At 40.5% G+C, this 21881-nt stretch overlaps 1 long non-coding RNA gene across 3 annotated transcripts; it reads right to left on the minus strand.

The window, feature by feature from the left end:
- Nucleotides 1–16963: 16963 nt before the first annotated feature.
- On the minus strand, nt 16964–20939 carry LOC119319054. 3 transcript variants are annotated; one of them, XR_005154330.1, is made up of 8 exons: nt 20801–20939; nt 20453–20613; nt 20236–20307; nt 19977–20016; nt 19810–19877; nt 19034–19714; nt 18427–18530; nt 16964–17427 (listed from the first exon to the last, which is right to left on the minus strand). It is a non-coding gene; the product is annotated as an uncharacterized LOC119319054 (long non-coding RNA). The 3 variants fall into 3 exon arrangements; XR_005154329.1 differs by having other exon boundaries at nt 18427–19714; XR_005154331.1 differs by having other exon boundaries at nt 18427–19714; nt 20219–20307.
- Nucleotides 20940–21881: the final 942 nt, after the last annotated feature.

Genomic DNA, 21881 nt, shown 5'->3' on the forward strand with positions numbered 1-21881 from the left:
GGTGTAAAGCGCATAAAGAAACTCCATGTTGATGGACTTTTGGAATCACTTGATTATGAATTACTTGATGCTTGCAAACCATGCCTCATGGGCAAGATGACTAAGACTCCATTCTCTAGAACAATGGAGCGAACAACTGACTTATTGGTAGTAATACATACTGATATATGCGATCCGATAAGTGTTGAGGCTCACGGCGGGTATCGTTATTTTCTGACCTTCACAGATGATTTAAGCAGATATGGGTATATCTACTTAATGAAACATAAGTCTGAAACATTTGAAAAGTTCAAAGAATTTCATAGTGAAGTGGAAAATCATCGTAACAAGAAAATAAAGTTTCTACGATCTGATTGCGAAAGTGAATATTTGAGTTACGAGTTTGGTCTTCATTTGAAACAATATGGAATAGTTTCGCAACTCACACCACCTGGAACACCATAGCATAATGGTGTGTACGAACGTTGTAATCATACTTTATTGAATATGGTGCGATCTATGATGTCTCTTACCAATTTACCACTATTGTTTTGGGGTTATGCATTAGAGACAGCTACATTCACATTAAATAGGGCACCATCTAAATCCATTGAGATGACACCGTATGAACTATGGTTTGGCAAGAAACCAAAGTTGTCGTTTCTTAAAGTTTGGGATTGCAATGCTTATGTGAAAAAGTTTCAAACTGATAAGCTCGAACCCAAATTGGAGTAGTGCGTCTTCATAGGATATCCAAAAGAAACTGTTGGGTACACCTTCTATCACGGATCCGAAGGCAATATATTCGTTTCTAAGAATGGATCCTTTCTAGAGTAGAAGTTTTTCTCGAAAGAAGTGATTGGGAGGAATGTAAAACTTGATGAGGTAATTGTACCTTCTCCCGAATTGGAAAGTAGTTCATCACAGAAATCATTTCTAGTGATTCCTACAGCAATTAGTGAGGAAGTTAATGATGGTGATCATGAAACTTTAGATCAAGTTACTACCGAACCTCGTAGGTCAACCAGAATACGTTCTGCACCAGAGTGGTACGGTAATCCTGTTCTGGAGGTCATGTTACTTGACCATGACGAACCTACGAACTATGAGGAAGCGATGATGAGCCCAGATTCCGCGGAATAGCTTGAAGCAATGAAATCTGAGATGATATCCATGTATTAGAACAAAGTATGGACTTTGATTGACTTGCCCGTTGATCGATGAGCCATTAAGAATAAATGGATTTTCAAGAGGAAGACAGACACTGATAGTAGTGTTACTATCTACAAATCTCAAATTGTCGCAAAAGGTTTTAGACAAGTTCAAGATGTTGACTACGATGAGATTTTCTCACTCGTAGCGATGCTTAAGTCTACCCAAATCATGTTAGCAATTGCCACATTTTATGAAATCTGGCAAATGGATGTCAAAACTGCATTCCTTAATGGATTTCTTAAAGAAGAGTTGTATATGATGCAACAAGAAGGTTTTGTCAATCCAAAAGGTGCTAACAAAGTGTGCAAGCTCTAGCGATCCATCTATGGACTGGTGCAAGCATCTCAGAGTTGTAATATATACTTTTATAAAGTGATCAAAGCATATGGTTTTATACAGACTTGCGGTGAAGCCTGTATTTACAAGAAAGTGAGTGGGAGCACTATAGCATTTCTGATAAGTGTATGTGAATGACATATTGTTGATCGGAAATAATGTAGAATTTTCTAGAAAGCATAAAGGAGTGTTTGAAAAGAGTTTTTCAAAAAAAGACCTCGATGAAGCTACTTACATATTGAGCATCAAGATCTATAGAGATAGATCAAGACGCTTGATATATTTTCAATGAGTACATACCTTAACAAGATTTTGAAGTAGTTCAAAATGGAGCAGTCAAAGAAGGAGTTCTTGCCTGTGTTACAAGGTGTGAAGTTGAGTAAAGACTCAAAACCCGACCACAGCAGAAAATAGAAAGAGAATCAAAAGTCATTCCCTATGCCTCAGTCATAGGTTCTATAAAGTATGCTATGTTGTGTACCAGACCTATTGTGTACCTCACCATAAGTTTGGCAAGAGGGTACAATAGTGATCCAGGAGTGGATCACTGGACAGCGGTCAAAAATATCCTTAGTGGAATAAGGAAATGTTTCTCGGTTATGGAGGTGACAAAGAGTTCGTCGTAAAGAGTTACGTTGATGCAAGTTTTGACACCGATCTGGATGACTCTAAGTATCGATCTAGATACATATTGAAAGTGGGAGAAATTAGCTAGAGTAGCTCCGTGCAAAGCATTGTAGACATAGAAAAATTGTAGAATACATACGGCTCTGAATGTGGCAGACCCATTGACTAAATTTCTCTCACAAGCAAAACATGATCACTCTTTGGGTGTTAATCACATAGCGATGTGAACTAGATTATTGACTCTAGTAAACCCTTTGGGTGTTAGTCATATGGAGATGTGAACTAATCACATAAAGATGTGAACTATTGGTGTTAAATCACATGACGATGTGACCTAGATTATTGACTCTAGTGCAAGTGGGAGACTGAAGGAAATATGCCCTAGAGGCAACAATAAAGTTGTTATTTATATTTCCTTATATCATGATAAATGTTTATTATTCATGCTAGAATTGTATTAACCGGAAACTTAGTACATCTGTGAATACATAGACAAACAGAGTGTCCCTAATATGCCTCTACTTGACTAGCTCGTTAATCAAAGATGGTTAAGTTTCCTAGCCATGGACATGTGTTGTCATTTGATGAACGGGGTCACATCATTAGAGAATGATGTGATGGACAAGACCCATCCGTTAGCTTAGTATAATGATCATTCAGTTTTATTGCTACTTCTTTCTTCATAACTTATACATGTTCCTCTGACTATGAGATTATGTAACTCCCGAATACCGGAGGAACACCTTACGTGCTATCAAACGTCACAACGTAACTGGGTGATAATAAAGATGATCTACAGGTGTCTCCGATGGTGTTTGTTGAGTTGCATAGATCCAGATTAGGATTTGTCACTCCGTGCATCGGAGAGGTATCTCCGGGCCCTCTCGGTAATGCACATCACTATAAGCCTTGCAAGCAATGTGACTAATGAGTTAGTTACGGGATGTTGCATTACGGAACAAGTAAAGAGACTTACCGGTAACGAGATTGAACTAGTTCTTGAGATACCGACGATCGAATCTCGGGCAAGTAACATACCGATGACAAAGGGAACAACATATGTTGTTATGCAGTTTGACTGATAAAGATCTTCGTAGAATATGTAGGAGCCAATATGAGCATCCAGGTTCCGCTATTGGTTATTGACCGGAGATGTGTATCGGTTATGTCTACATAATTCTCGAACCCGTAGGGTCTGCACGCTTAACGTTCTATGACGATATGTATTATGAGTTATGTGATTTGATGACCGAAGTTTGTTCGGAGTCCCGGATGAGATCGGGGACATGACGAGGAGTCTTGATACGTCTCCAACGTATCTACTTTCCCAAACACTTTTGCCCTTGTTTTGGACTCTAACTTGCATGATTTGAATGGAACTAACCCGGACTGACGCTGTGTTCAGCAGAATTACCATGGTGTTATTTATGTGCAGAAACAAACGTTCTCGGAATGACCTGAAACTTCATGGAGCAACTTTTTGGAAAATATAAAAAATACCTGCAAAAGATGAAGGCCAGGGGGCCCACCACCTCTCCACAAGGGTGGGGGGCGCCCCCTACCTCATGGGCCCCCTGTTGCCTCTCCGACTCCAACTCCAACTCTATATATTGTGTTTCGGGGAGAAAAAATCAGAGAGAAGAATTCATCGTGTTTTACGATACGGAGCCGCCGCCAAGCCCTAAAACCTCTCGGGAGGGCTGGTCTGGAGTCCGTTCCGGGCTCCGGAGAGGGGAATCCGTCGCGATCGTCATCATCAACCATCCTCCATCACCAATTTCATGATGCTCACCGCCGTGCGTGAGTAATTCCATCGTAGGCTTGCTGGACGGTGATGGGTTGGATGGGATCTATCATGTAATCGAGTTAGTTTTGTTAGGGTTTGATCCCTAGTATCCTCTATGTTCTGAGATTGATGTTGCTATGACTTTGCTATGCCTAATGCTTGTCACTAGGGCCTGAGTGCCATGATTTCATATCTGAACCTATTATGTTTTCATCAATATATGAGTGTTCTTGATCCTATCTTGCAAGTCTATAGTCACCTATTATGTGTTATGATTCGTTAACCCCGAAGTGACAATAATCAGGATACTTACCGGTGATGACTGTAGTTTGAGGAGTTCATGTATTCACTATGTGTTAATGCTTTGTTCCGGTACTCTATTAAAAGGAGGCCTCAATATCCCTTAGTTTCCGTAAGGACCCCGCTGCCACGGGAGGGTAGGACAAAAGATGTCATGCAAGTTCTTTTCCATAAGCGCGTATGACTATATTCAGAATACATGCCTACATTACATTGATGAACTGGAGCTAGTTCTGTGTCACCCTAGGTTATGACTGTTACATGATGAACCGCATTCGGCATAATTCTCCATCACTGATCCATTGCCTACGAGCTTTCCATATATTGTTCTTCGCTTATTTACTTTCCCGTTGCTATTGCTATCATCACTACAAAATATCAAAAACATTACTTTTACTACTGTTACCTTTTGCTACTGTTACCACTACTATCATATTACTTTGCTACTAAATACTTTGCTGCAGATATTAAGTTTCCAGGTGTGGTTGAATTGACAACTCAGCTGCTAATACTTGAGAGTATTTACCCTCGAAAACTGTTGCGATCCCCTATACTTGTGGGTTATCAAGACTATTTTCTGGCGCCGTTTCCGGGGAGCATAACTCTATTCTTTGAGTCACTTGGGATTTATATCTGCTTATCATTATGAAGAACTTGAAAGATCCAAGAACCAAGATTTATCCCTCAACTACGAGGGGAGGTAAGGAACTGCCATCTAGCTCTGCACTTGATTCACCTTCTGTTTTGAGTAAGCTTGCGACACTGCTTTGCTATTCGTTCTGATATGTCGCATGTTATTGATGATGCCACTTATGCTATGCATGATACTTATGATGAAACTACTTCTATGCCTGATACTACTGTGCCACTTAGTGATTTTCTTGATGAAAAAATTGCTAGGGCTAGAGAGATTGAAAATATTGAATCTGATAATGCTGATGAAAGTGATGATGAAGAATCACTTGTTATTCCCGAGGGTTATGTTTTTGATCAAGAAGCTTCTTTAGCTATTTTAGCTTGCAAAGATAGAAATGAACTTAAGAGGTTATTAGCTAAATGGAATAAGCAATCTCTAAATGCTAGAATGAAACCTGACCCTGCTTTTGCTACTTCACCTATCTGTGTTACTGATAAGGATTATGAATTCTCTGTTGATCCTGATATAATTACTTTGGTTGAGTCCGATCATTTTCATGGCTATGAATCTGAAACTGTTGTGGCACATCTTACTAAATTAAATGATATAGCTACCCTGTTTACTAAAGATGAGAGAACTCGCTACTTTTATATCCTTAAAATATTTCCGTTCTTATTAAAGGGTGATGCTAAGATATGGTTTAATTCTCTTGATCCTGGTTGTGTGCGTAGTCCCCAGGATATGATTTATTACTTCTCTGCTAAATATTTTCCTGCTCATAAGAAACAAGCTGCTTTAAGGGATATATATAATTTTGTGCAAATTGAAGAAGAGAGTCTCCCACAAGCTTGGGGAGGCTTCTCCAATTACTTAATGCTTTGCCTGATCATCCTCTTAAGAAAAATGAAATACTTGATATCTTTTATAATGGACTAACCGATACTTCCAGAGATTACCTGGATAGTTGTGCTGGTTCTGTTTTCAGGGAAAGAACACTGGATGAAGCTGAAATTCTATTGAATAATATGTTGACAAATGAAAATAATTGGATACCTCTGGAGCCAATTCCTGAACCTATTCCTAAACCAACTCCGAAGAAGAGGGGTATTCTATTTCTCAGTCCTGAAGATATGCAAGAGGCAAAGAAATCTATGAAAGAAAAAGGTATTAAAGCTGAAGATGTTAAGAATTTACCTCCTATTGAGGAAATACATGGTCTTAATTTACCACCTGTTGAAGAAACATATGATTTTGATCCATCACCTATTGAAGAAACATATGATCTTGATAACCCGACACAGGTAGTAAAGGTAAATTCTCTCTATAGATATGATAAAGCTGAAATCCCATTTACTAAGTTTGCTAGCCCATGCTTAGATGAGTTTGATAAATTTATGGCTAAGCAAGAAGACTTTAATGCTTATTTTGGTAGACAATTGAAATACAATTCAAATATGCTTGAACACTTGGGTGATTATATGGCTAATGTCAAAGGTGAACTTAAACTTATTAGTAAACATGCTTCTATGGTTACCACTCAAGTAGAACAAGTACTTAAAGCTCAAAATGATTTGCTCAGTGAATTGAATAGTAAGAATAATGATTATGCTGTTAGAGTGGCTACTAGAACTGGTAGAATGATTCAGGAACCTTTGTATCCTGAAGGCCACCCTAAAAGAATTGAGCAAGATTCTCAGAGAAATAATATAGATGCACGTAGTCCTTTTAAAAGGAAGAAAAAGAAAAATGATAGGACTTTGCATGCTTCTAGTGAACCTATTACTGAAACACCTGATAATCCAAATGATATTTCTATTTCTGATGTTGAAACACAATCTGGTAATGAACCTGAAACTAGTAATAATGATACTGATAATGTTCATGATGATGCTCAACCTAGTAATGATAATGATGTAGAAATTGAACCTGATGTTGATCTTGATAACCCATAATCAAAGAATCAACGTTATGATAAGAAAGACTTTGTTGCTAGGAAACATGGTAAAGAAAGAGAGCCTTGGGTTCAGAAACCCATTCATTTTCCTCCCAAACCATCCAAGAAAAAGGATGATGAGGATTTTGAGCGCTTTGCTGAAATGATTAGACCTATCTTTTTGCGTATGCGATTAACTGATATGCTCAAAATGAATCCTTATGCCAAGTATATGAAAGAAATTGTCACAAATAAAAGAAAGATATCGGAAGCTGAAATTTCCACCATGCTTGCTAATTATACTTTTAAGGGTGGAATACCAAAGAAACTTGGAGATCCATGAGTACCCACTATACCATGCTCCATTAAAAGAAACTATGTTAAAACTGCTTTATGTGATCTTGGAGCCGGTGTTAGTGTTATGCCTCTCTCTTTATATCGTAGACTTGATTTGAATAAGTTGACACCTACTGAAATATCTTTGCAAATGGCTGAAAAATCAACTGCTATGCCTGTTCGTATTTGTGAGGATGTGCCCGTTGTAGTTGCAAACGTTACTATTTTAACGAAATTTGTTATTCTTGATATTCCCGAGGATGATAGTATGTCTATTATTCTTGGAAGACCCTTTTTGAATACTGCAGGGGCTGTCATTGATTGCACTAAAGGCAACGTCACTTTTCATGTTAATGGTAATGAGCATACGATACACTTTCCGAGAAAACAACCTCAAGTTCACAGTATCAACTCTATTGGAAAAATTCCATCGATTATATTTGGAGGTTTTGAATTTCCTCTTCCTACTGTCAAGAAGAAATATGATATTATTATTATTGGGGATGTGCATATCCCCGTTGAGGTAACATAGTGTTATTTGAAATTTCTCCGGTTCCATGTTATTCGGAATGAGTTCGTTAACAAGACTTGATCAACCTTGTTAGTGGATTCCTTTTGATGATCATGAGATGGATGAAATTAGAGAGCACAACCTTGTGTACCCCACTTTTACTTTCTGTTATTTATATTAAATAAAATAAAAATAAATATTTTTCTGTCTGTTATCTGATTATACGTGCAATATAAAAATACCTCGAAAATAAAAGTTCTCCAAATGCCCTGAAATTTGAATATGATTTTTTTCTAGAATATTTGGCACTGAGAACACAGCAAGGGGGTCAACCACCTGCCCACGAGGGTGGAGGGCGCGCCCCCTGCCTCGTGGACCCACGGTGGCCCTCCTCCACTTATCTTTTCACCCACACACTCCTTCTTCCTCCCACAAACACGAATATCCAGCTCAAGCACGAGTTCTAGCTCATTTTGCTGCCATTTTCGATCTCCTTGCTCAAAGCACCTCTCAAAAAACTGCTTGGGGAGATTGTTCCTTGGTATGTGACTCCTCCATTGGTCCAATTAGTTTTTGTTCTAGTGCTTTGCTCATTGCAATTTTTTGCTGCTTAGGTGACCCTATTCTTGAGCTTGCATGTCAAATTTATATGGTCAAAAGTAGTTTTGATGCATGATATAGGCCCTAGGCACTTGTAGGAGTAGTTGCTATCAATATTATTGAGTTTAGTTTACTTTTATTTTGAAGTTACTAAAAAATTTCAGAATATTTCAGAGGAAGAAATATGCTTAGGAAAATGTTCCAAGGTGGTTCTTCAAGGAAGCAAGGACCCAGGCTTGCAATGCGTGATGCTGATGACGAGCCACCAAGAGACGCTCCAGTGCGTCCTTGTGAATGGCCTTCTGAGAATTTTATGGATCGAGCAGGAATTAAGGAAGAATTCAACGCATATTTGCGTAATGCCGATCTTGTGAGCTTCGAGGAAGAGAAGTGCAGTCAGTATCATAACCTCACCAGTACCATTGTGAGGAGGTTTGAATTTTCAACTTCACATAATTCCCCAACTGTCCTGTTTGATCTTTATGAAAATTCTTATACTATGGACTTAAAGGATTTTACCACTGCTTGCAAACTTCCACAATGGGGTAGTATAAGGGATCCTCGCAAATATGAATTTAGAGATCTTCTTGCTAGCATAACTGTGGAAGAATCTAGAGATATTACACAAGCTACCATAGGGAGCATTCACTTTCCTGCTATACATTATTTTGCTCTCTTCATAGGTAGATGCATTAATGGTAAAGATGAGGCATGTCACATGTGTATCCCTGACCTCGGTACTCTTAGGAGTGCTGTGTTAGGAGATAAATCTTATAATTTGGGAGCCATTGTTGCACGTAGGTTGCACCTTAATAGATTTAATGGAGATTTCTTTGGAGGAATTTATGCAACCCGCATAGCTAATTTTCTTGGTATAGCCATACGCGAAGATGATATTGAATTACCTCCTGCTTACCTAGACTTTAATGCTATGGTTCGTCATCAGTTTGTCGAGAGGAATGAATCACCTCTCCAGTATCGACTAATCTTTGACAGACGTCGTGCTGTCCATATTACTCTCCCTGCTTCTGCCTTCTTTGATCATCAGGCAAAAGGAAGATATACTATTACCAGAGAGGAGGCAGATGAGTACGAGAGGAGAGCGGAGACCGCTCGTCGCCACGCTGTAGCTCAGCAGGCGATAGCCGTTGCATCGCAGTACGACCCCAGCTACTATTATGGATATCCGCCAGGCCAGCCATGGCCATAGACCAACTTAGGCCAAAAGCCTAAGCTTGGGGGAGTACGTATTTCTCACCGACATTACATTTATGTTCACACACTCATTGCTAGATGTCGGTGCTCATACTTTTTCATTGTATCATCCATGCTAGTTTATTTTTCTTTTTATGCTTTCTTCTTGTGTGTTTAATAAACCTTAAGAAAAACCAAAAAAATTAGTTGTAGCTTTTCCATGCTTGTAGTAGTAATTAAAAAGAAAACCCAAAAATATTTCCTGTTCTTCTTTTGCTTTTTGGGAGCTTTCCCGTGTAAATAGTTTTATTTCTTTTCTTTTCTTCGAGGACCGATAGGAGAAGACCATAATTAAATTGTTGAAGTGGCTCTTATATATATTATTGTTGATCTGACAAAAGAGCCCATATTGCCTTGTCTTCTCCTATTTATTGAATGCTTGCAGATTCCAGCTTAGTCCAATGCAAGTGCACTATTATTATTCACACTATTCGGTCGTGCAAGTGAAAGGCAATTATGACGATATATGATGAACTTATTGAGATGAGAAAAGTTGGTATGAACTCGACCTATTTTGTTTTTGTAAATATGATTAGTTCATCGTTCCTAATTCAGCCTGTTATGAATAAACATGTTTGCAATGACAACTAGAGATCATAGTTTATTGTGCCAAGCTTTATTAGCTATGAGTTATAATGGTTTACCTTACGTGCCAACATGCTATTGAAATGGTTATGATGTGGTATGATAGGATGGTGTCCTCCTCTGAATGATTTAAGTGACTTGACTTGTCACATGTTCACGCATGTAGTTGAAACAAAATCAACATAGCCTTCACGATATTTATGTTCATGGTGGATTATATCCTACTCATGCTTGCATTCGGTGTTGATTAATTTTAATGCATGTTCATGACTGGTGTCGCTCTCTAGTTGGTCGCTTCCCAGTCTTTTGCTAGCCTTCAGTTGTACTAAGCGGGAATACTGCTTGTGCATCCAATCCCTTAAACCCCAAAGTTATTCCACATGAGTCCACTATACCTACCTATATACGGTATCTACCTGTCATTCCAAGTAAATTTGTATATGCCAAACTCTAAACCTTCAAATAAATATCATGTTTTGTATGCTCGAATAGCTCATGTATCAACTAGGGCTGTCTGTATCTTCCATGTTAGGCGGGTTATTCTCAAGAGGAGTGGACTCCGCTCCTCACTCATGAGATAAATGGCTGGTCACCGAGATGCCCAATCCCATGCTTTATGCAAACTAAATCAAAATAATTGCAAACAAAACTCCCCCTGGGTCTGTTGTTAGTTGGAGGCACTCGTTGTTTCGAGCAAGCCATGGATTGATGCTTGTTGGTGGAAGGGGGAGCATAAACTTTACCATTCTGTTTGGGAACCGCCTATAATGTGTGTAGCATGGAAGATATCGCCATCTCTTGGTTGTTATGTTGACAATGAAAGTATACCGCTCAAAATATTATTCACCTCTGTTTCAAAACCGAGCTCTGGCACCTCTACAAATCCCTGCTTCCCTCTGCGAAGGGCCTATCTATTTACTTTTATGCTGAGTCATCATCCTCTTATTAAAAAGCACCAGTTGGAGAGCACCGCTGTCATTTGCATTCATTACTGTTAGTTTACATTGAGTGTGACTTGACTGGATCTCTTTTACCATGAATTACAATGTCTAGTCAGTCCTTGGTCTTTAAAGGTGCTCTGCATTTATGTTTTGTGGTCTCAGAAAGGGCTAGCGAGATACCATCTTGTTATATCATATTATAATTGTTTTGAGAAAGTGTTGTCATCCGAGATTTATTATTATTGCTCGCTAGTTGATTATGCTATTGATATGAGTAAACTTGAGACCTAAGCGTTCTTGCAAATGTGGTTAGTTATAATCTTTGCTGAAAACTTGAATGCTGGCTTTACATATTTACAACAACAAGAGCAAACAGAGTTTGTCAACTAAATTGCTGTAAATTTTTTCTTTTTCACTTTTAGTTTGTCAACTAAATTGCTTGAGGACAAGCAAATGTTTAACCTTGGGGGAGTTGATACGTCTCCAACGTATCTACTTTTCCAAACACTTTTGCCCTTGTTTTGGACTCTAACTTGCATGTTTGAATGGAACTAACCCGGACTGACGCTGTTTTCAGTAGAATTACCATGGTGTTATTTATGTGCAGAAACAAACGTTCTCGGAATGACCTGAAACTTCACGGAGCAACTTTTTGAAAAATATAAAAAATACCTACAAAAGATGAAGGCCAGGGGGCCCACCACCTCTCCACGAGGGTGGGGGCGCGCCTGCCCCCCTAGGGCGCGCCCCCTACCTCGTGGGCCCCCTGTTGCCTCTCCAACTCTATATATTGTGTTTCGGGGAGAAAAAAATCAAAGAGAAGAATTTATCGCGTTTTACGATATGGAGCCGCCGCCAAGCCCTAAAACCTCTCGGGAGGGCTGATCTGAAATCCGTTCGGAGCTCCGGAGAGGGGAATCCGTCGCGATCGTCATCATCAACCATCCTCCATCACCAATTTCATGATGCTCACCGCCGTGCGTGAGTAATTCCATCGTAGGCTTGCTGGACGGTGATGGGTTGGATGGGATCTATCATGTATCGAGTTAGTTTTGTTAGGGTTTGATCCCTACTATCCTCTATGTTCTGAGATTGATGTTGCTATGACTTTGCTATGCCTAATGCTTGTCACTAGGGCCCGAGTGCCATGATTTCATATCTGAACCTATTATGTTTTCATCAATATATGAGTGTTCTTGATCCTATCTTGCAAGTCTATAGTCACCTATTATGTGTTATGATCCGTTAACCCCGAAGTGACAATAATCGGGATACTTACCGGTGATGACCGTAGTTTGAGGAGTTCATGTATTCACTATGTGTTAATGCTTTGTTCCGGTACTCTATTAAAAGGAGGCCTCAATATCCCTTAGTTTCCGTAAGGACCCCGCTGCCACGGGAGGGTAGGACAAAAGATGTCATGCAAGTTCTTTTCCATAAGCACGTATGACTATATTCAGAATACATGCCTACATTACATTGATGAACTGGAGCTAGTTCTGTGTCACCCTAGGTTATGACTGTTACATGATGAACCGCATCCGGCATAATTCTCTATCACTGATCCATTGCCTACGAGCTTTCCATATATTGTTCTTCGCTTATTTACTTTCCCGTTGCTATTGCTATCATCACTACAAAATACCAAAAACATTACTTTTACTACTGTTACCTTTTGCTATCGTTACCACTACTATCATATTACTTTGCTACTAAATACTTTGCTGCAGATATTAAGTTTCCAGGTGTGGTTGAATTGACAACTCAGCTGCTAATACTTGAGAGTATTCTTTGGCTCCCCTTGTGTCGAATCAATAAATTTGGGTTGTATACTTTACCCTCAAAAACTGTTGCGGTCCCCTATACTTCTGGGTTATCAAGACTCGAAATGGTCGAGACGTAAAGATCGATATATTGGAAGGCTATATTCGGACATCGGAAAGGTTCCGAGTGATTCGGGTATTTTTTGGAGTACCGGAGAGTTAAGGGAATTCGTATTGGGCCTTAATGGGCCATACGGGAAAGGAGAGAAAGGCCTCAAGGGTGGCCGCACCCCTTCCCCATGGACTGGTCCGAATTGGATTAGGGAAAGGGGCGTCCCCTTCCTTCCTTCTCCTTCTCCCTTCCCTTTTTCCTATTCCATGTAGGAGGTGGAATCCTACTAGGACTAGGACTCCACACTTTGGGCGCGCCCTATGAGGGCCGGCCTCCTCCTCCCTCCATCCTTTATATACGTGGCCAGGGGGCACCCCATAGACACACGAGTTGATCATTGATCTCTTAGCCGTGTGTGGTGCCCCCCTCCACCATAATTCACCTTGGTCATATCGTAGCGGTGCTTAGGCGAAGTCCTGTTCCGGTAGCATCATCATCACCGTCATCATGTCGTCGTGCTGACGAAGCTCTCCCTCGACACTCTGCTGGATCGTGAGTTCGTGAGACGTCACCAAGCCAAACGTGTGCAGATCGTGGAGGTGTCGTACTTTCGGTATTAGGATGGGTCGATCGTGAAGACGTATGACTACATCAACCGTGTTGTCATAACGCTTCCGCTTACGGTCTACGAGGGTATGTGGACAACACTCTCCTCTATCGTTGCTATGCATCACCATGATCTTGCGTGTGCGTAGGATTTTTTTTTGAAATTACTGCGTTCCCCAACAGCGACGCCAGTAGAGCACGCGGCGATGGTGGATTGCTAGAGGAAACGGATTTGGGGGTGCAGCGGAAAAGGGCTCCGCTCTTGTCTGTAGGTGGTGAGGTCGACAGGGGAAGTGTTGGCTGGGAGCAGCTACCGATTTTCTAATGGAGACTGAATTGGAATTTTTGTCTCTGCCAGTTCTTGCAGATAGTCCATGGTTTGTACAAATAACCACATGTAAATCTTAATTTAGTTGCTATTGGAAAAGATTGTTGCTTTAGAACCTTATATGTGGAGCAACTAGAAATAGTACATATGTGTTTTTCCCTGGCTCCCACATCCACATCAGACTGTTGCTCTAATGTTTCTTCCACCACCAACAGGCTATTTGAGAGCAGGGGTGTCCCTGGAGTTCTCCTCCCTTAAATCTTACTACATTCTTTTCTTCATGTTTGCCATTGCGTAGTTAGTGACAATTAGGAATTGTTATTCACTTGAGAAAACAAAGATTAAATCGATGAGGCTCTCAAAAGTAAAATGGCTTACTGAGCTCGACATTGACTTTTTGAGTTAGATATTGACTTTTCTGAGTAGCACAATATAGGTCCTATCTGAAGCCTTTGCCATTCCTGTTATAATGATATTTGATTTTCTTTTGTATATTAACTAGAGAATATTATTGTCTGTTATAATTGCTGAAAGATGTCATATTCCTCTGTTATAATGGTGTTTGCAGTTGGAGTGTACGCCTCTCATTCAAAGAAGAAGCTCAACAATCTTTTGGATGGACTTATGATCGCCGCATATATGATCTTATTGAAGCATGAGTCGAGAACTACAAAATCCATCTATTCCTAGAATGGAGTTGGTTGAAGTTGGGCCTTCAATGGACCTGGTAGTTAGGTGGCACCGACGTTTAGTAAAGCCAATTTTTTATGAGGAAATGCACCAACAAAAAAATTACTGGAAGTGGATTAGATTGTTTGTAGTCATATGCTCTTGAGAAATTTCGTGCTTTGTTTATTTCTTCTGATTATAAATCTTTTTTTATTTTTAACTAACATTGATATATGAAAGAAAATCCTGTGAATTTTTTGCCCTCTCATTGACCATTGTATTTTTCAGTCATAGCTATATACAAAGAAGTATTGTACCTTATAGTTTTGTGTTTTTGGAAATGTCAAACGACATGTTATATATTGTGCTGCATCTGCCCTTCCCCGTAGACTTAATATTTTCTCTTTCATATCCTTCATCTGAAACTGAAAAATATGAATTATTTTGTTGATATGAATTATCTTTGACGCCATTCATTTTGAATCATTGGAATAATAAAAGAGGTTTGTTTGGAACATTATTTTTCAGGTTTCTAAACACATTTATTTATCTATTTTGTATCTGTTGCAACACATATGTTTCCCTACTAAAGAAAATGATTGTACAATTGTGTGAATTGAGTGGCTGGTCTTTATTGTAGATTAAATTTCTCACATGAAGAATCTTTGCCTGACGCTACAAAAAAAATTCTATGTTCTGTAACAGGATTAGTGATCAAATATATCCTTTTTATTGTAAATTTTTTAGTATGCTACTTTGTTCATTAATTTTTCTGGGAATTTATGCTTAAGTTTTATTTCAAAGCAATATCATATTGAGCTAACTACAAGTTAGAATTTTCCAAAACAGTTTCTGTAACATTGTATATCATGTGTTTGCTCTTTATTCATAACATAGTATGCAGTCACACAATTTATATCTTGGTTGTGCATTCCAGAGGGGAAGATGATAGCCTTCCAGAACTTCGACACTTGCTGATCTAACAGTATAGACAAGCAATGCAAGCCAACAAAGAAAATTTGTTAGGGAAGCTCACTTTGAAAATATGAGAAATTTTGCACACTATGACTTGACACTTCTGTTTCCTTCCTACCATTCTAAACCCTTTTACTCCTTTGCCAGAAAGATGGTGAAATGCGATCTGAACTGTACTGGATGCAGGTTTGCTACCTTTTGTTGTGCATGAAACCAGCGTTCTGTGGTGTCTACGTGGATGCCGGATGCCATGTGTGCTTTTGACTTGATGAAGATGGTGACTACTATTTCTTTCGATGCAGAGAAGTTAAATAATGTTGGCAGGCACTAATGATGTTAGGCTATGATCTCCTTTCTTGCACATCTGCTTTTGCTGAGTTCTCAAGTTGGAACATAATATTCGCATGAAGACATGCTTAATTATGTGGTGCGCGGGCTGGGAGCAGTGGTGGTGGAGTCAAAGTAGAGGTGTCAACTTGCTCCCCGATCCAATTTTTATTGGCCTCCTTTTTATATGGTTGCATTCAGTGTCAACTTGCTCTAAAATTTGTTTGATGAAATTATAGGTAACAACGAAGTGTGTGATCTGAGCATCATTATCTTTGGTCACAACAGAGCATTGTGACCTTGTGGTTGGTCAGTACGATACGTTTTTGTTACTCCTTTGTCCCCACATGCTTTTGAGATTGTTAATGGTTACAGGAAATTTTTTTCCATGCAACTTTACTAGCAAGAAAATAGGTCAGAAGTCACTCAAATTAATCATCTACTATTGTCATTTGCACTGGTCTTTGAGAGCATGTAAAATATGAGGAGGGCCGACACATTAGTGTGTTGTGGATTTCTTAATAAAAAAATTCTTGGAACATTGCTTTTGCCCATATTGACAAAAAACACTTGAAATAAAAAATAAATGCAACATAATTTAGATTATAATTATGTATTATTTGGAACAAGCATTAGCAACCACTCAAACTAGCCGAGAAGGTTTGAGGAAGAGCTCGCAAGGTTAATACACCGGCGTGGTCAGCCGACAGACGACGCGGATGCTTCGATGAGGTCGAGCAAGCGGCTAAGCTTAGTCGTGTGGAATGCTTCGAAGGCCATGGACGGTGAGTACAGTAAGTAGCATTACAAATGAGCGGGTGTTGAAATAGAGGGCACGAGCTTGTGGGGATCTTTAGTCATCCTTCCTGTGGGAAGGACATCTTTCATGCTCCGAAAAGCGATAATCAGTTTAAACTTATTATCGATGCTTATTAGAAATGGATATAAGAAATGGTGAGTAATATGGCATGCAGGGCAGGTTTTGTGATTTTTATTTCGCCCATCACAACGCACGGGCATTTGTACTAGTACTAGTAAGCTTGCGCGTGCGTTGCACGTCTCACTTGCCATGAAATAATTATCAAAATAGTTATCTAAGTTACATAGTTATCCATCTATTCATAATCTGTACCAATAATAATATTTTTCATGTGGAGGCAAAAGTAAATCACATGGACAAATGAAGGAGAGGTGCAAAAGATGAATGGTCAGCCCATTTATATGTAAAATATGTAAGTCGTCATCTAACTGAACCGGTCATAGAGAATCAAAATTGGACGAATGATTTAGAAGCTGATCTGTTGATCGGTATACTTTGGCAATGGTTGTACTGCATATTAATTCAAACAAAAAGTTGGAAAAAGGCACAGTAATTTAGGTTATCCGCAAAACTCCATGTATCCATCACATATTTTTTATGTGTATGATCATGACCTAACCTAAAACAAAACAATCAAGAGGGAGACTATTATCCAATAATCCATGAGAACATTGCAACAAAATGCCACTCAGTATGCAACTATAAGGTGCTTACCCTCCAACTTCTTCTTGAGCAACTTCTCCTTTCCCCCCTTCTTTGCTTCCTGTGTCTGCTCCTCTTCAATTTCCTGACAATCAAGAAATTAGAACTCATATTTCAAAGCACTTCAGAAAGTGGCAAAGCTCAGTATACCTGTTGCCCCATATCAAAGTTAAATTGCTTTAGATATAAAGGTTCTAGAGACGTTGCTCCATACGGAATAAGGAATATCAATCAAATACTCAGCTCTAAATGTAACTGCACTACCAGAAATTACATATATTCTTTTTGCAAAATTTGTCGTACTCTTCATATCATAGGTGTGATGTCACATGCAAGGTTTTGAGGTCATTTTTGTAGTTACAAACTCAAACTTCAATTCTTTATGAGGTTACTAAGCAAAGGGTTGCATGCCGTAGTGTCCTCATTTCTCTCCGGCCAATAAAAAGTTCAAAATGGTTCAACACTGCACCCTGATCCACCTTCTAGTACTGCAACTAAATGAGAAAAAAGAAGAGATCTTAGGTAATAATAAACTTAATATTCTAGAAAAATCTGTCCATTTTTGCACGGTTCAGGTAACTACAATACACACACATGAACACGCCGCATAATCAGCAAGTTGCAACCTACAATCATGTACTCTTCCCACTCACTGCACTCATACCTATGTTCCATAGAGACTGGCAAGTACCAACCACAACAACAATGGAAGGGAACGATGTAAGTGAAATAATATAGGATGATATAGTTGTTATCGCCAAATTAAACATGAATCACTAAATGTAGGATGCTATAGCTGCACCATTGGTTCTGTTGGATTCCATTCATCCGTGTGATTCCTGAATCGGTGCAACCTGCACCACACCATGCCCATCCAAATATAAGCATTGAAAAAATGCTTCAGAATAGGATCAAATAATCTTACTTCTATGGACATAATGCATTGTAATCTTTGGCAACATAGCTCAGTATTCAACGGACGATTGTCAGCTAGAAGAACAGAGGATATTTATAAACAATAATAACATGAACAGAGATCATTCAAAGCAAAGGAAAAGAACTGAGAGGAGGAGGAGAGGCTTACCACCGAGTTTCGTCTCCGACGGTGGCAGCGAGGATGGCGGCAACAACTTCTGTGGGACAGACTGAAGCATGCTTCTCCTCCGCCCACATGAGCTGCAGACCAACCTACACCTCTGAAATTGTTAATATGAGCTTCATTTGTGAAGCATTTGTCAAACGCTCAAGAATCAAAACACTAAGGCCCGAGAAAACAACATGAAAATAGATTGAAGAACACATACGACTGAGGCTGAAGCAGAATTTGTTACAGATGAACAGGACCTTTGACGCACAATATACCGATCGAAGGACCTTAACAGTACAAAATATGTAAGACCTTATTATTGATAATTATTACAGTTACACAACATGCCTAGCAATTAGAGCGTTCTCAGTACCCTGAATGTGTAGCAAAACTCTGAATCATGATAGCAATGATGGTTCAGATGAAGTTTTGTATATCGCATTGAAGGAGAAGTTTTTAATTAATTAAAGGCACTTTCAGATAATCATTATTTTTATTTTTATTTATTAAAATGTCAGAGAAATTAGCAGTAACACAATCTATGTATGTAATAGTTCGTGACAAATCTGCAGTTAAGAAGAAAAAAACAAATCAAAATACTGACCTTACAGTTTCAAGCAGAGCAAACAATTGCCTACAGAAAAACATTGGTAAAGATTCATTTGTAGCTCTATAAAAGACCATGATGGTGTTTCCTTTCACCAAACGTTTCTGGCTTGTACAACATAGGAAGAAAATAACATCACTCTCTAATCATAGTTTTAAATAGCCGGCTATAGCTCCGCTATAGCCCGCTATAGCCTTTTCAGCAAGGTGCCGCTAAATGGTCGCCTTCACAAATAGTCCGCTTTAGCCCGCTATAGCTCCGCTATAACTGATTTACAGGCCCGTCGCTATTTTCCATAGCCCGCTATTTAAAACATTGCTCTCAATGCTCAAATAGTGACATCGGTTTTCATTAAAATTCCAAAAAGCTACGAAGAGTTGAGTGAAGTATGTTGTGCACGACTACAATAGCTTTGGCAATGGTGAAGCCATCCGAGGCAGATACCAATGGGCAATGGGAAGCGGCAATGTGAAAGACATGCGTAATCTTGACATTGGAAGGGGTTCACTCGTTTGGGAACATATATAGATGCATACTTGCAATATGAGTTAAACCAAATATATAGTAGTGCAGACATGGATCTTTTTGTAGGTAAAAAATACTTAGCTCTGAAAGAGTGGAGCCCTTCTCTGAGGTACCAATGCCCACACTCACAGTCAAGCAGTTCATATGGAACTCCTGAAAGTAAATCGGGCCATGAACCTATAGCAGGTTTCGGAGCACCTGATGGACAGATGGAGAAAGAAAATAGGAGAAACACGATGAATGGATACCTGACGCGTGACGCCTTTCCGTGGCAACCTGGCTGAGTACGGCGAGGCCAACGGTGTCAAACAGCATGCTATGAAAATCAATGTCAAAGAAATTAGCAAAATAAAAGCATGCTATGAAAATCAATAGAATACAAAAAAAAATCAGCAAATAATAGCGATGTGCTTACTGTAGGTTGGTTCGCGAGGCCGACCGTGTCAAACGGCATGCTATAAAAATCAATGTCAAAGAAATTAGCAACAACAATACCAAACAGCATGTTATGAATATCAATGGAAAAAAAAAAATTCAGCTCATAATCATGATGTGTTCGCTGTAGGCATGGTTGGTTCGAGCCTAATTTGAAGCAACAAAGCGGTGAATCATCTTTGGACGCAAGAAGCAAGCATCATTCATATGATGAAGAAATACCTACTAAAAAACTTCACCTTTACGTCGGTCCATAAATGAAGTTGATTTCACGGCTTGACCAAGCCCATCTGCACCTATGACATGTCCACCTGAATCCAAAAAAAGTAAGAAATTAGAGTTTATCTTGAACCCATGTTTGATGGTTGATTCCACTCTGGACGCTCATCAGCTAGAACTCAATGGAGACATAGGGAACGAACAAAAAACTAACATGGACATTAAAAAAAACTTAACCTGGTCGTCAAGCTTGGACGCGAACTTCTGGGTCTTTTAGAAGCTTGGTATGCTTGTTGAATCATGAAACGATGTCATCCAGAAGCTTGCCTAGAAGTAGTATTTACATCAGGCGGAGAGCGTGTTTGACGAATTCTTCTCATGTACCCTTAATCCTATTCCTGCATTAGAGGTACACATGACAAGCTTTGAATTCACCATGAAAACAATCTGCAGAGAATTATAGTGGACTGGACGTCTGCACAAACCAAGCCCTACTGTGGGTGCTGCCAGTTCCCCGTCGGCGGACCTCGCCATCAAGAGTGAAATAAATAGGAAACATGCTGGAGAGGGGAGAGGGGGGAATACCTGCAGAGCTTGGAGCGCCGCCACCGTCGCTTGTTGGATCTCCGCCCCCTGTTGGTGCCTTGGTGGTGAAGAGGAGGGAGGGGAGGAGTAGGGTTACCACTAGGCGGCCGTCAGAAGGGAGGGGAATGGAGGTTCCCTGTGCGTGTAACGCCATGAGACCGTTGCGTCAGGTGTCTTCCAGTTATTCGCTGTTATTGCTTTATCATTTGTTTGCGTGTCATACATTTCATATTATGTCATGTGCATCGCATTTGCATACGTGTTCGTCTCATGCATCCGAGCATTTTCTCCGTTGTCCGTTTTGCAATCCGACATTCCTACGTCCTCAGGCACCCCATTTTGCCTCTTTTCGTGTGCGCGTGTTGAATGTTCTGGGATTGGACCGAGATTTGCCAAGCGGCCTTGATTCACTACCGATAGACCGCCTGTCATGTTTCGTGTCATTTGGAGTTCGTTTGATACTCTAACGGTTAACCGGGGAACCGTGAAGGCCTCGTGTGTGTTGCAGCCCAACACCCCTTCAAAGTGGCCCAATAACCCATCCAAACCCCCTCCATTCTCTCGGCCGTTCGATCACGATCGCGTGGCCGAAAACCGCACTCCATTTGGACTCTCCTAACTCCCTCTACCTACATATATGTCCTCTCCTTCGAAAAATTCGCGGATAAACCCTAACCTAGCCTCTCCTCGCGCCGCCGGACATTTCTTCCTCCGCCGCCAGACATGTCCACCGCGCCCGGCCACGTCGCCCGACCAATGGCAAAGCGCCATGTCACCTCGCCGCCGTTCTCCACCAACCGTCGCGCGCCACCTGTCGCTCCACCTCCTCCCCACCGCGCCGGGCCCGCGGAGCCCATGGCCGGCCCGCGCCGGCCCGCGCTGGGCCCGAGTGCGCCGCCCGCTCAGCCCGCGGCTTCCCGCGCCCCGCGCCGCCGCCGTTCCACGTGCCGCCGCCCGCCGTCTTGCACCACCGCCGCCTCCGCTCATAGCGCCGCCCGCATCCAGCCTCGCCGCCGTGCCGCTCGCCGGAGCGCCGCCTCGCCGCCCATCTCCTCGCCGCCGCCCGCCTTCAGCGACCGGA

Source organism: Triticum dicoccoides, chromosome 6A (genome assembly GCF_002162155.2).
Source record: "Triticum dicoccoides isolate Atlit2015 ecotype Zavitan chromosome 6A, WEW_v2.0, whole genome shotgun sequence".
Lineage (NCBI taxonomy): Eukaryota > Viridiplantae > Streptophyta > Magnoliopsida > Poales > Poaceae > Triticum > Triticum dicoccoides.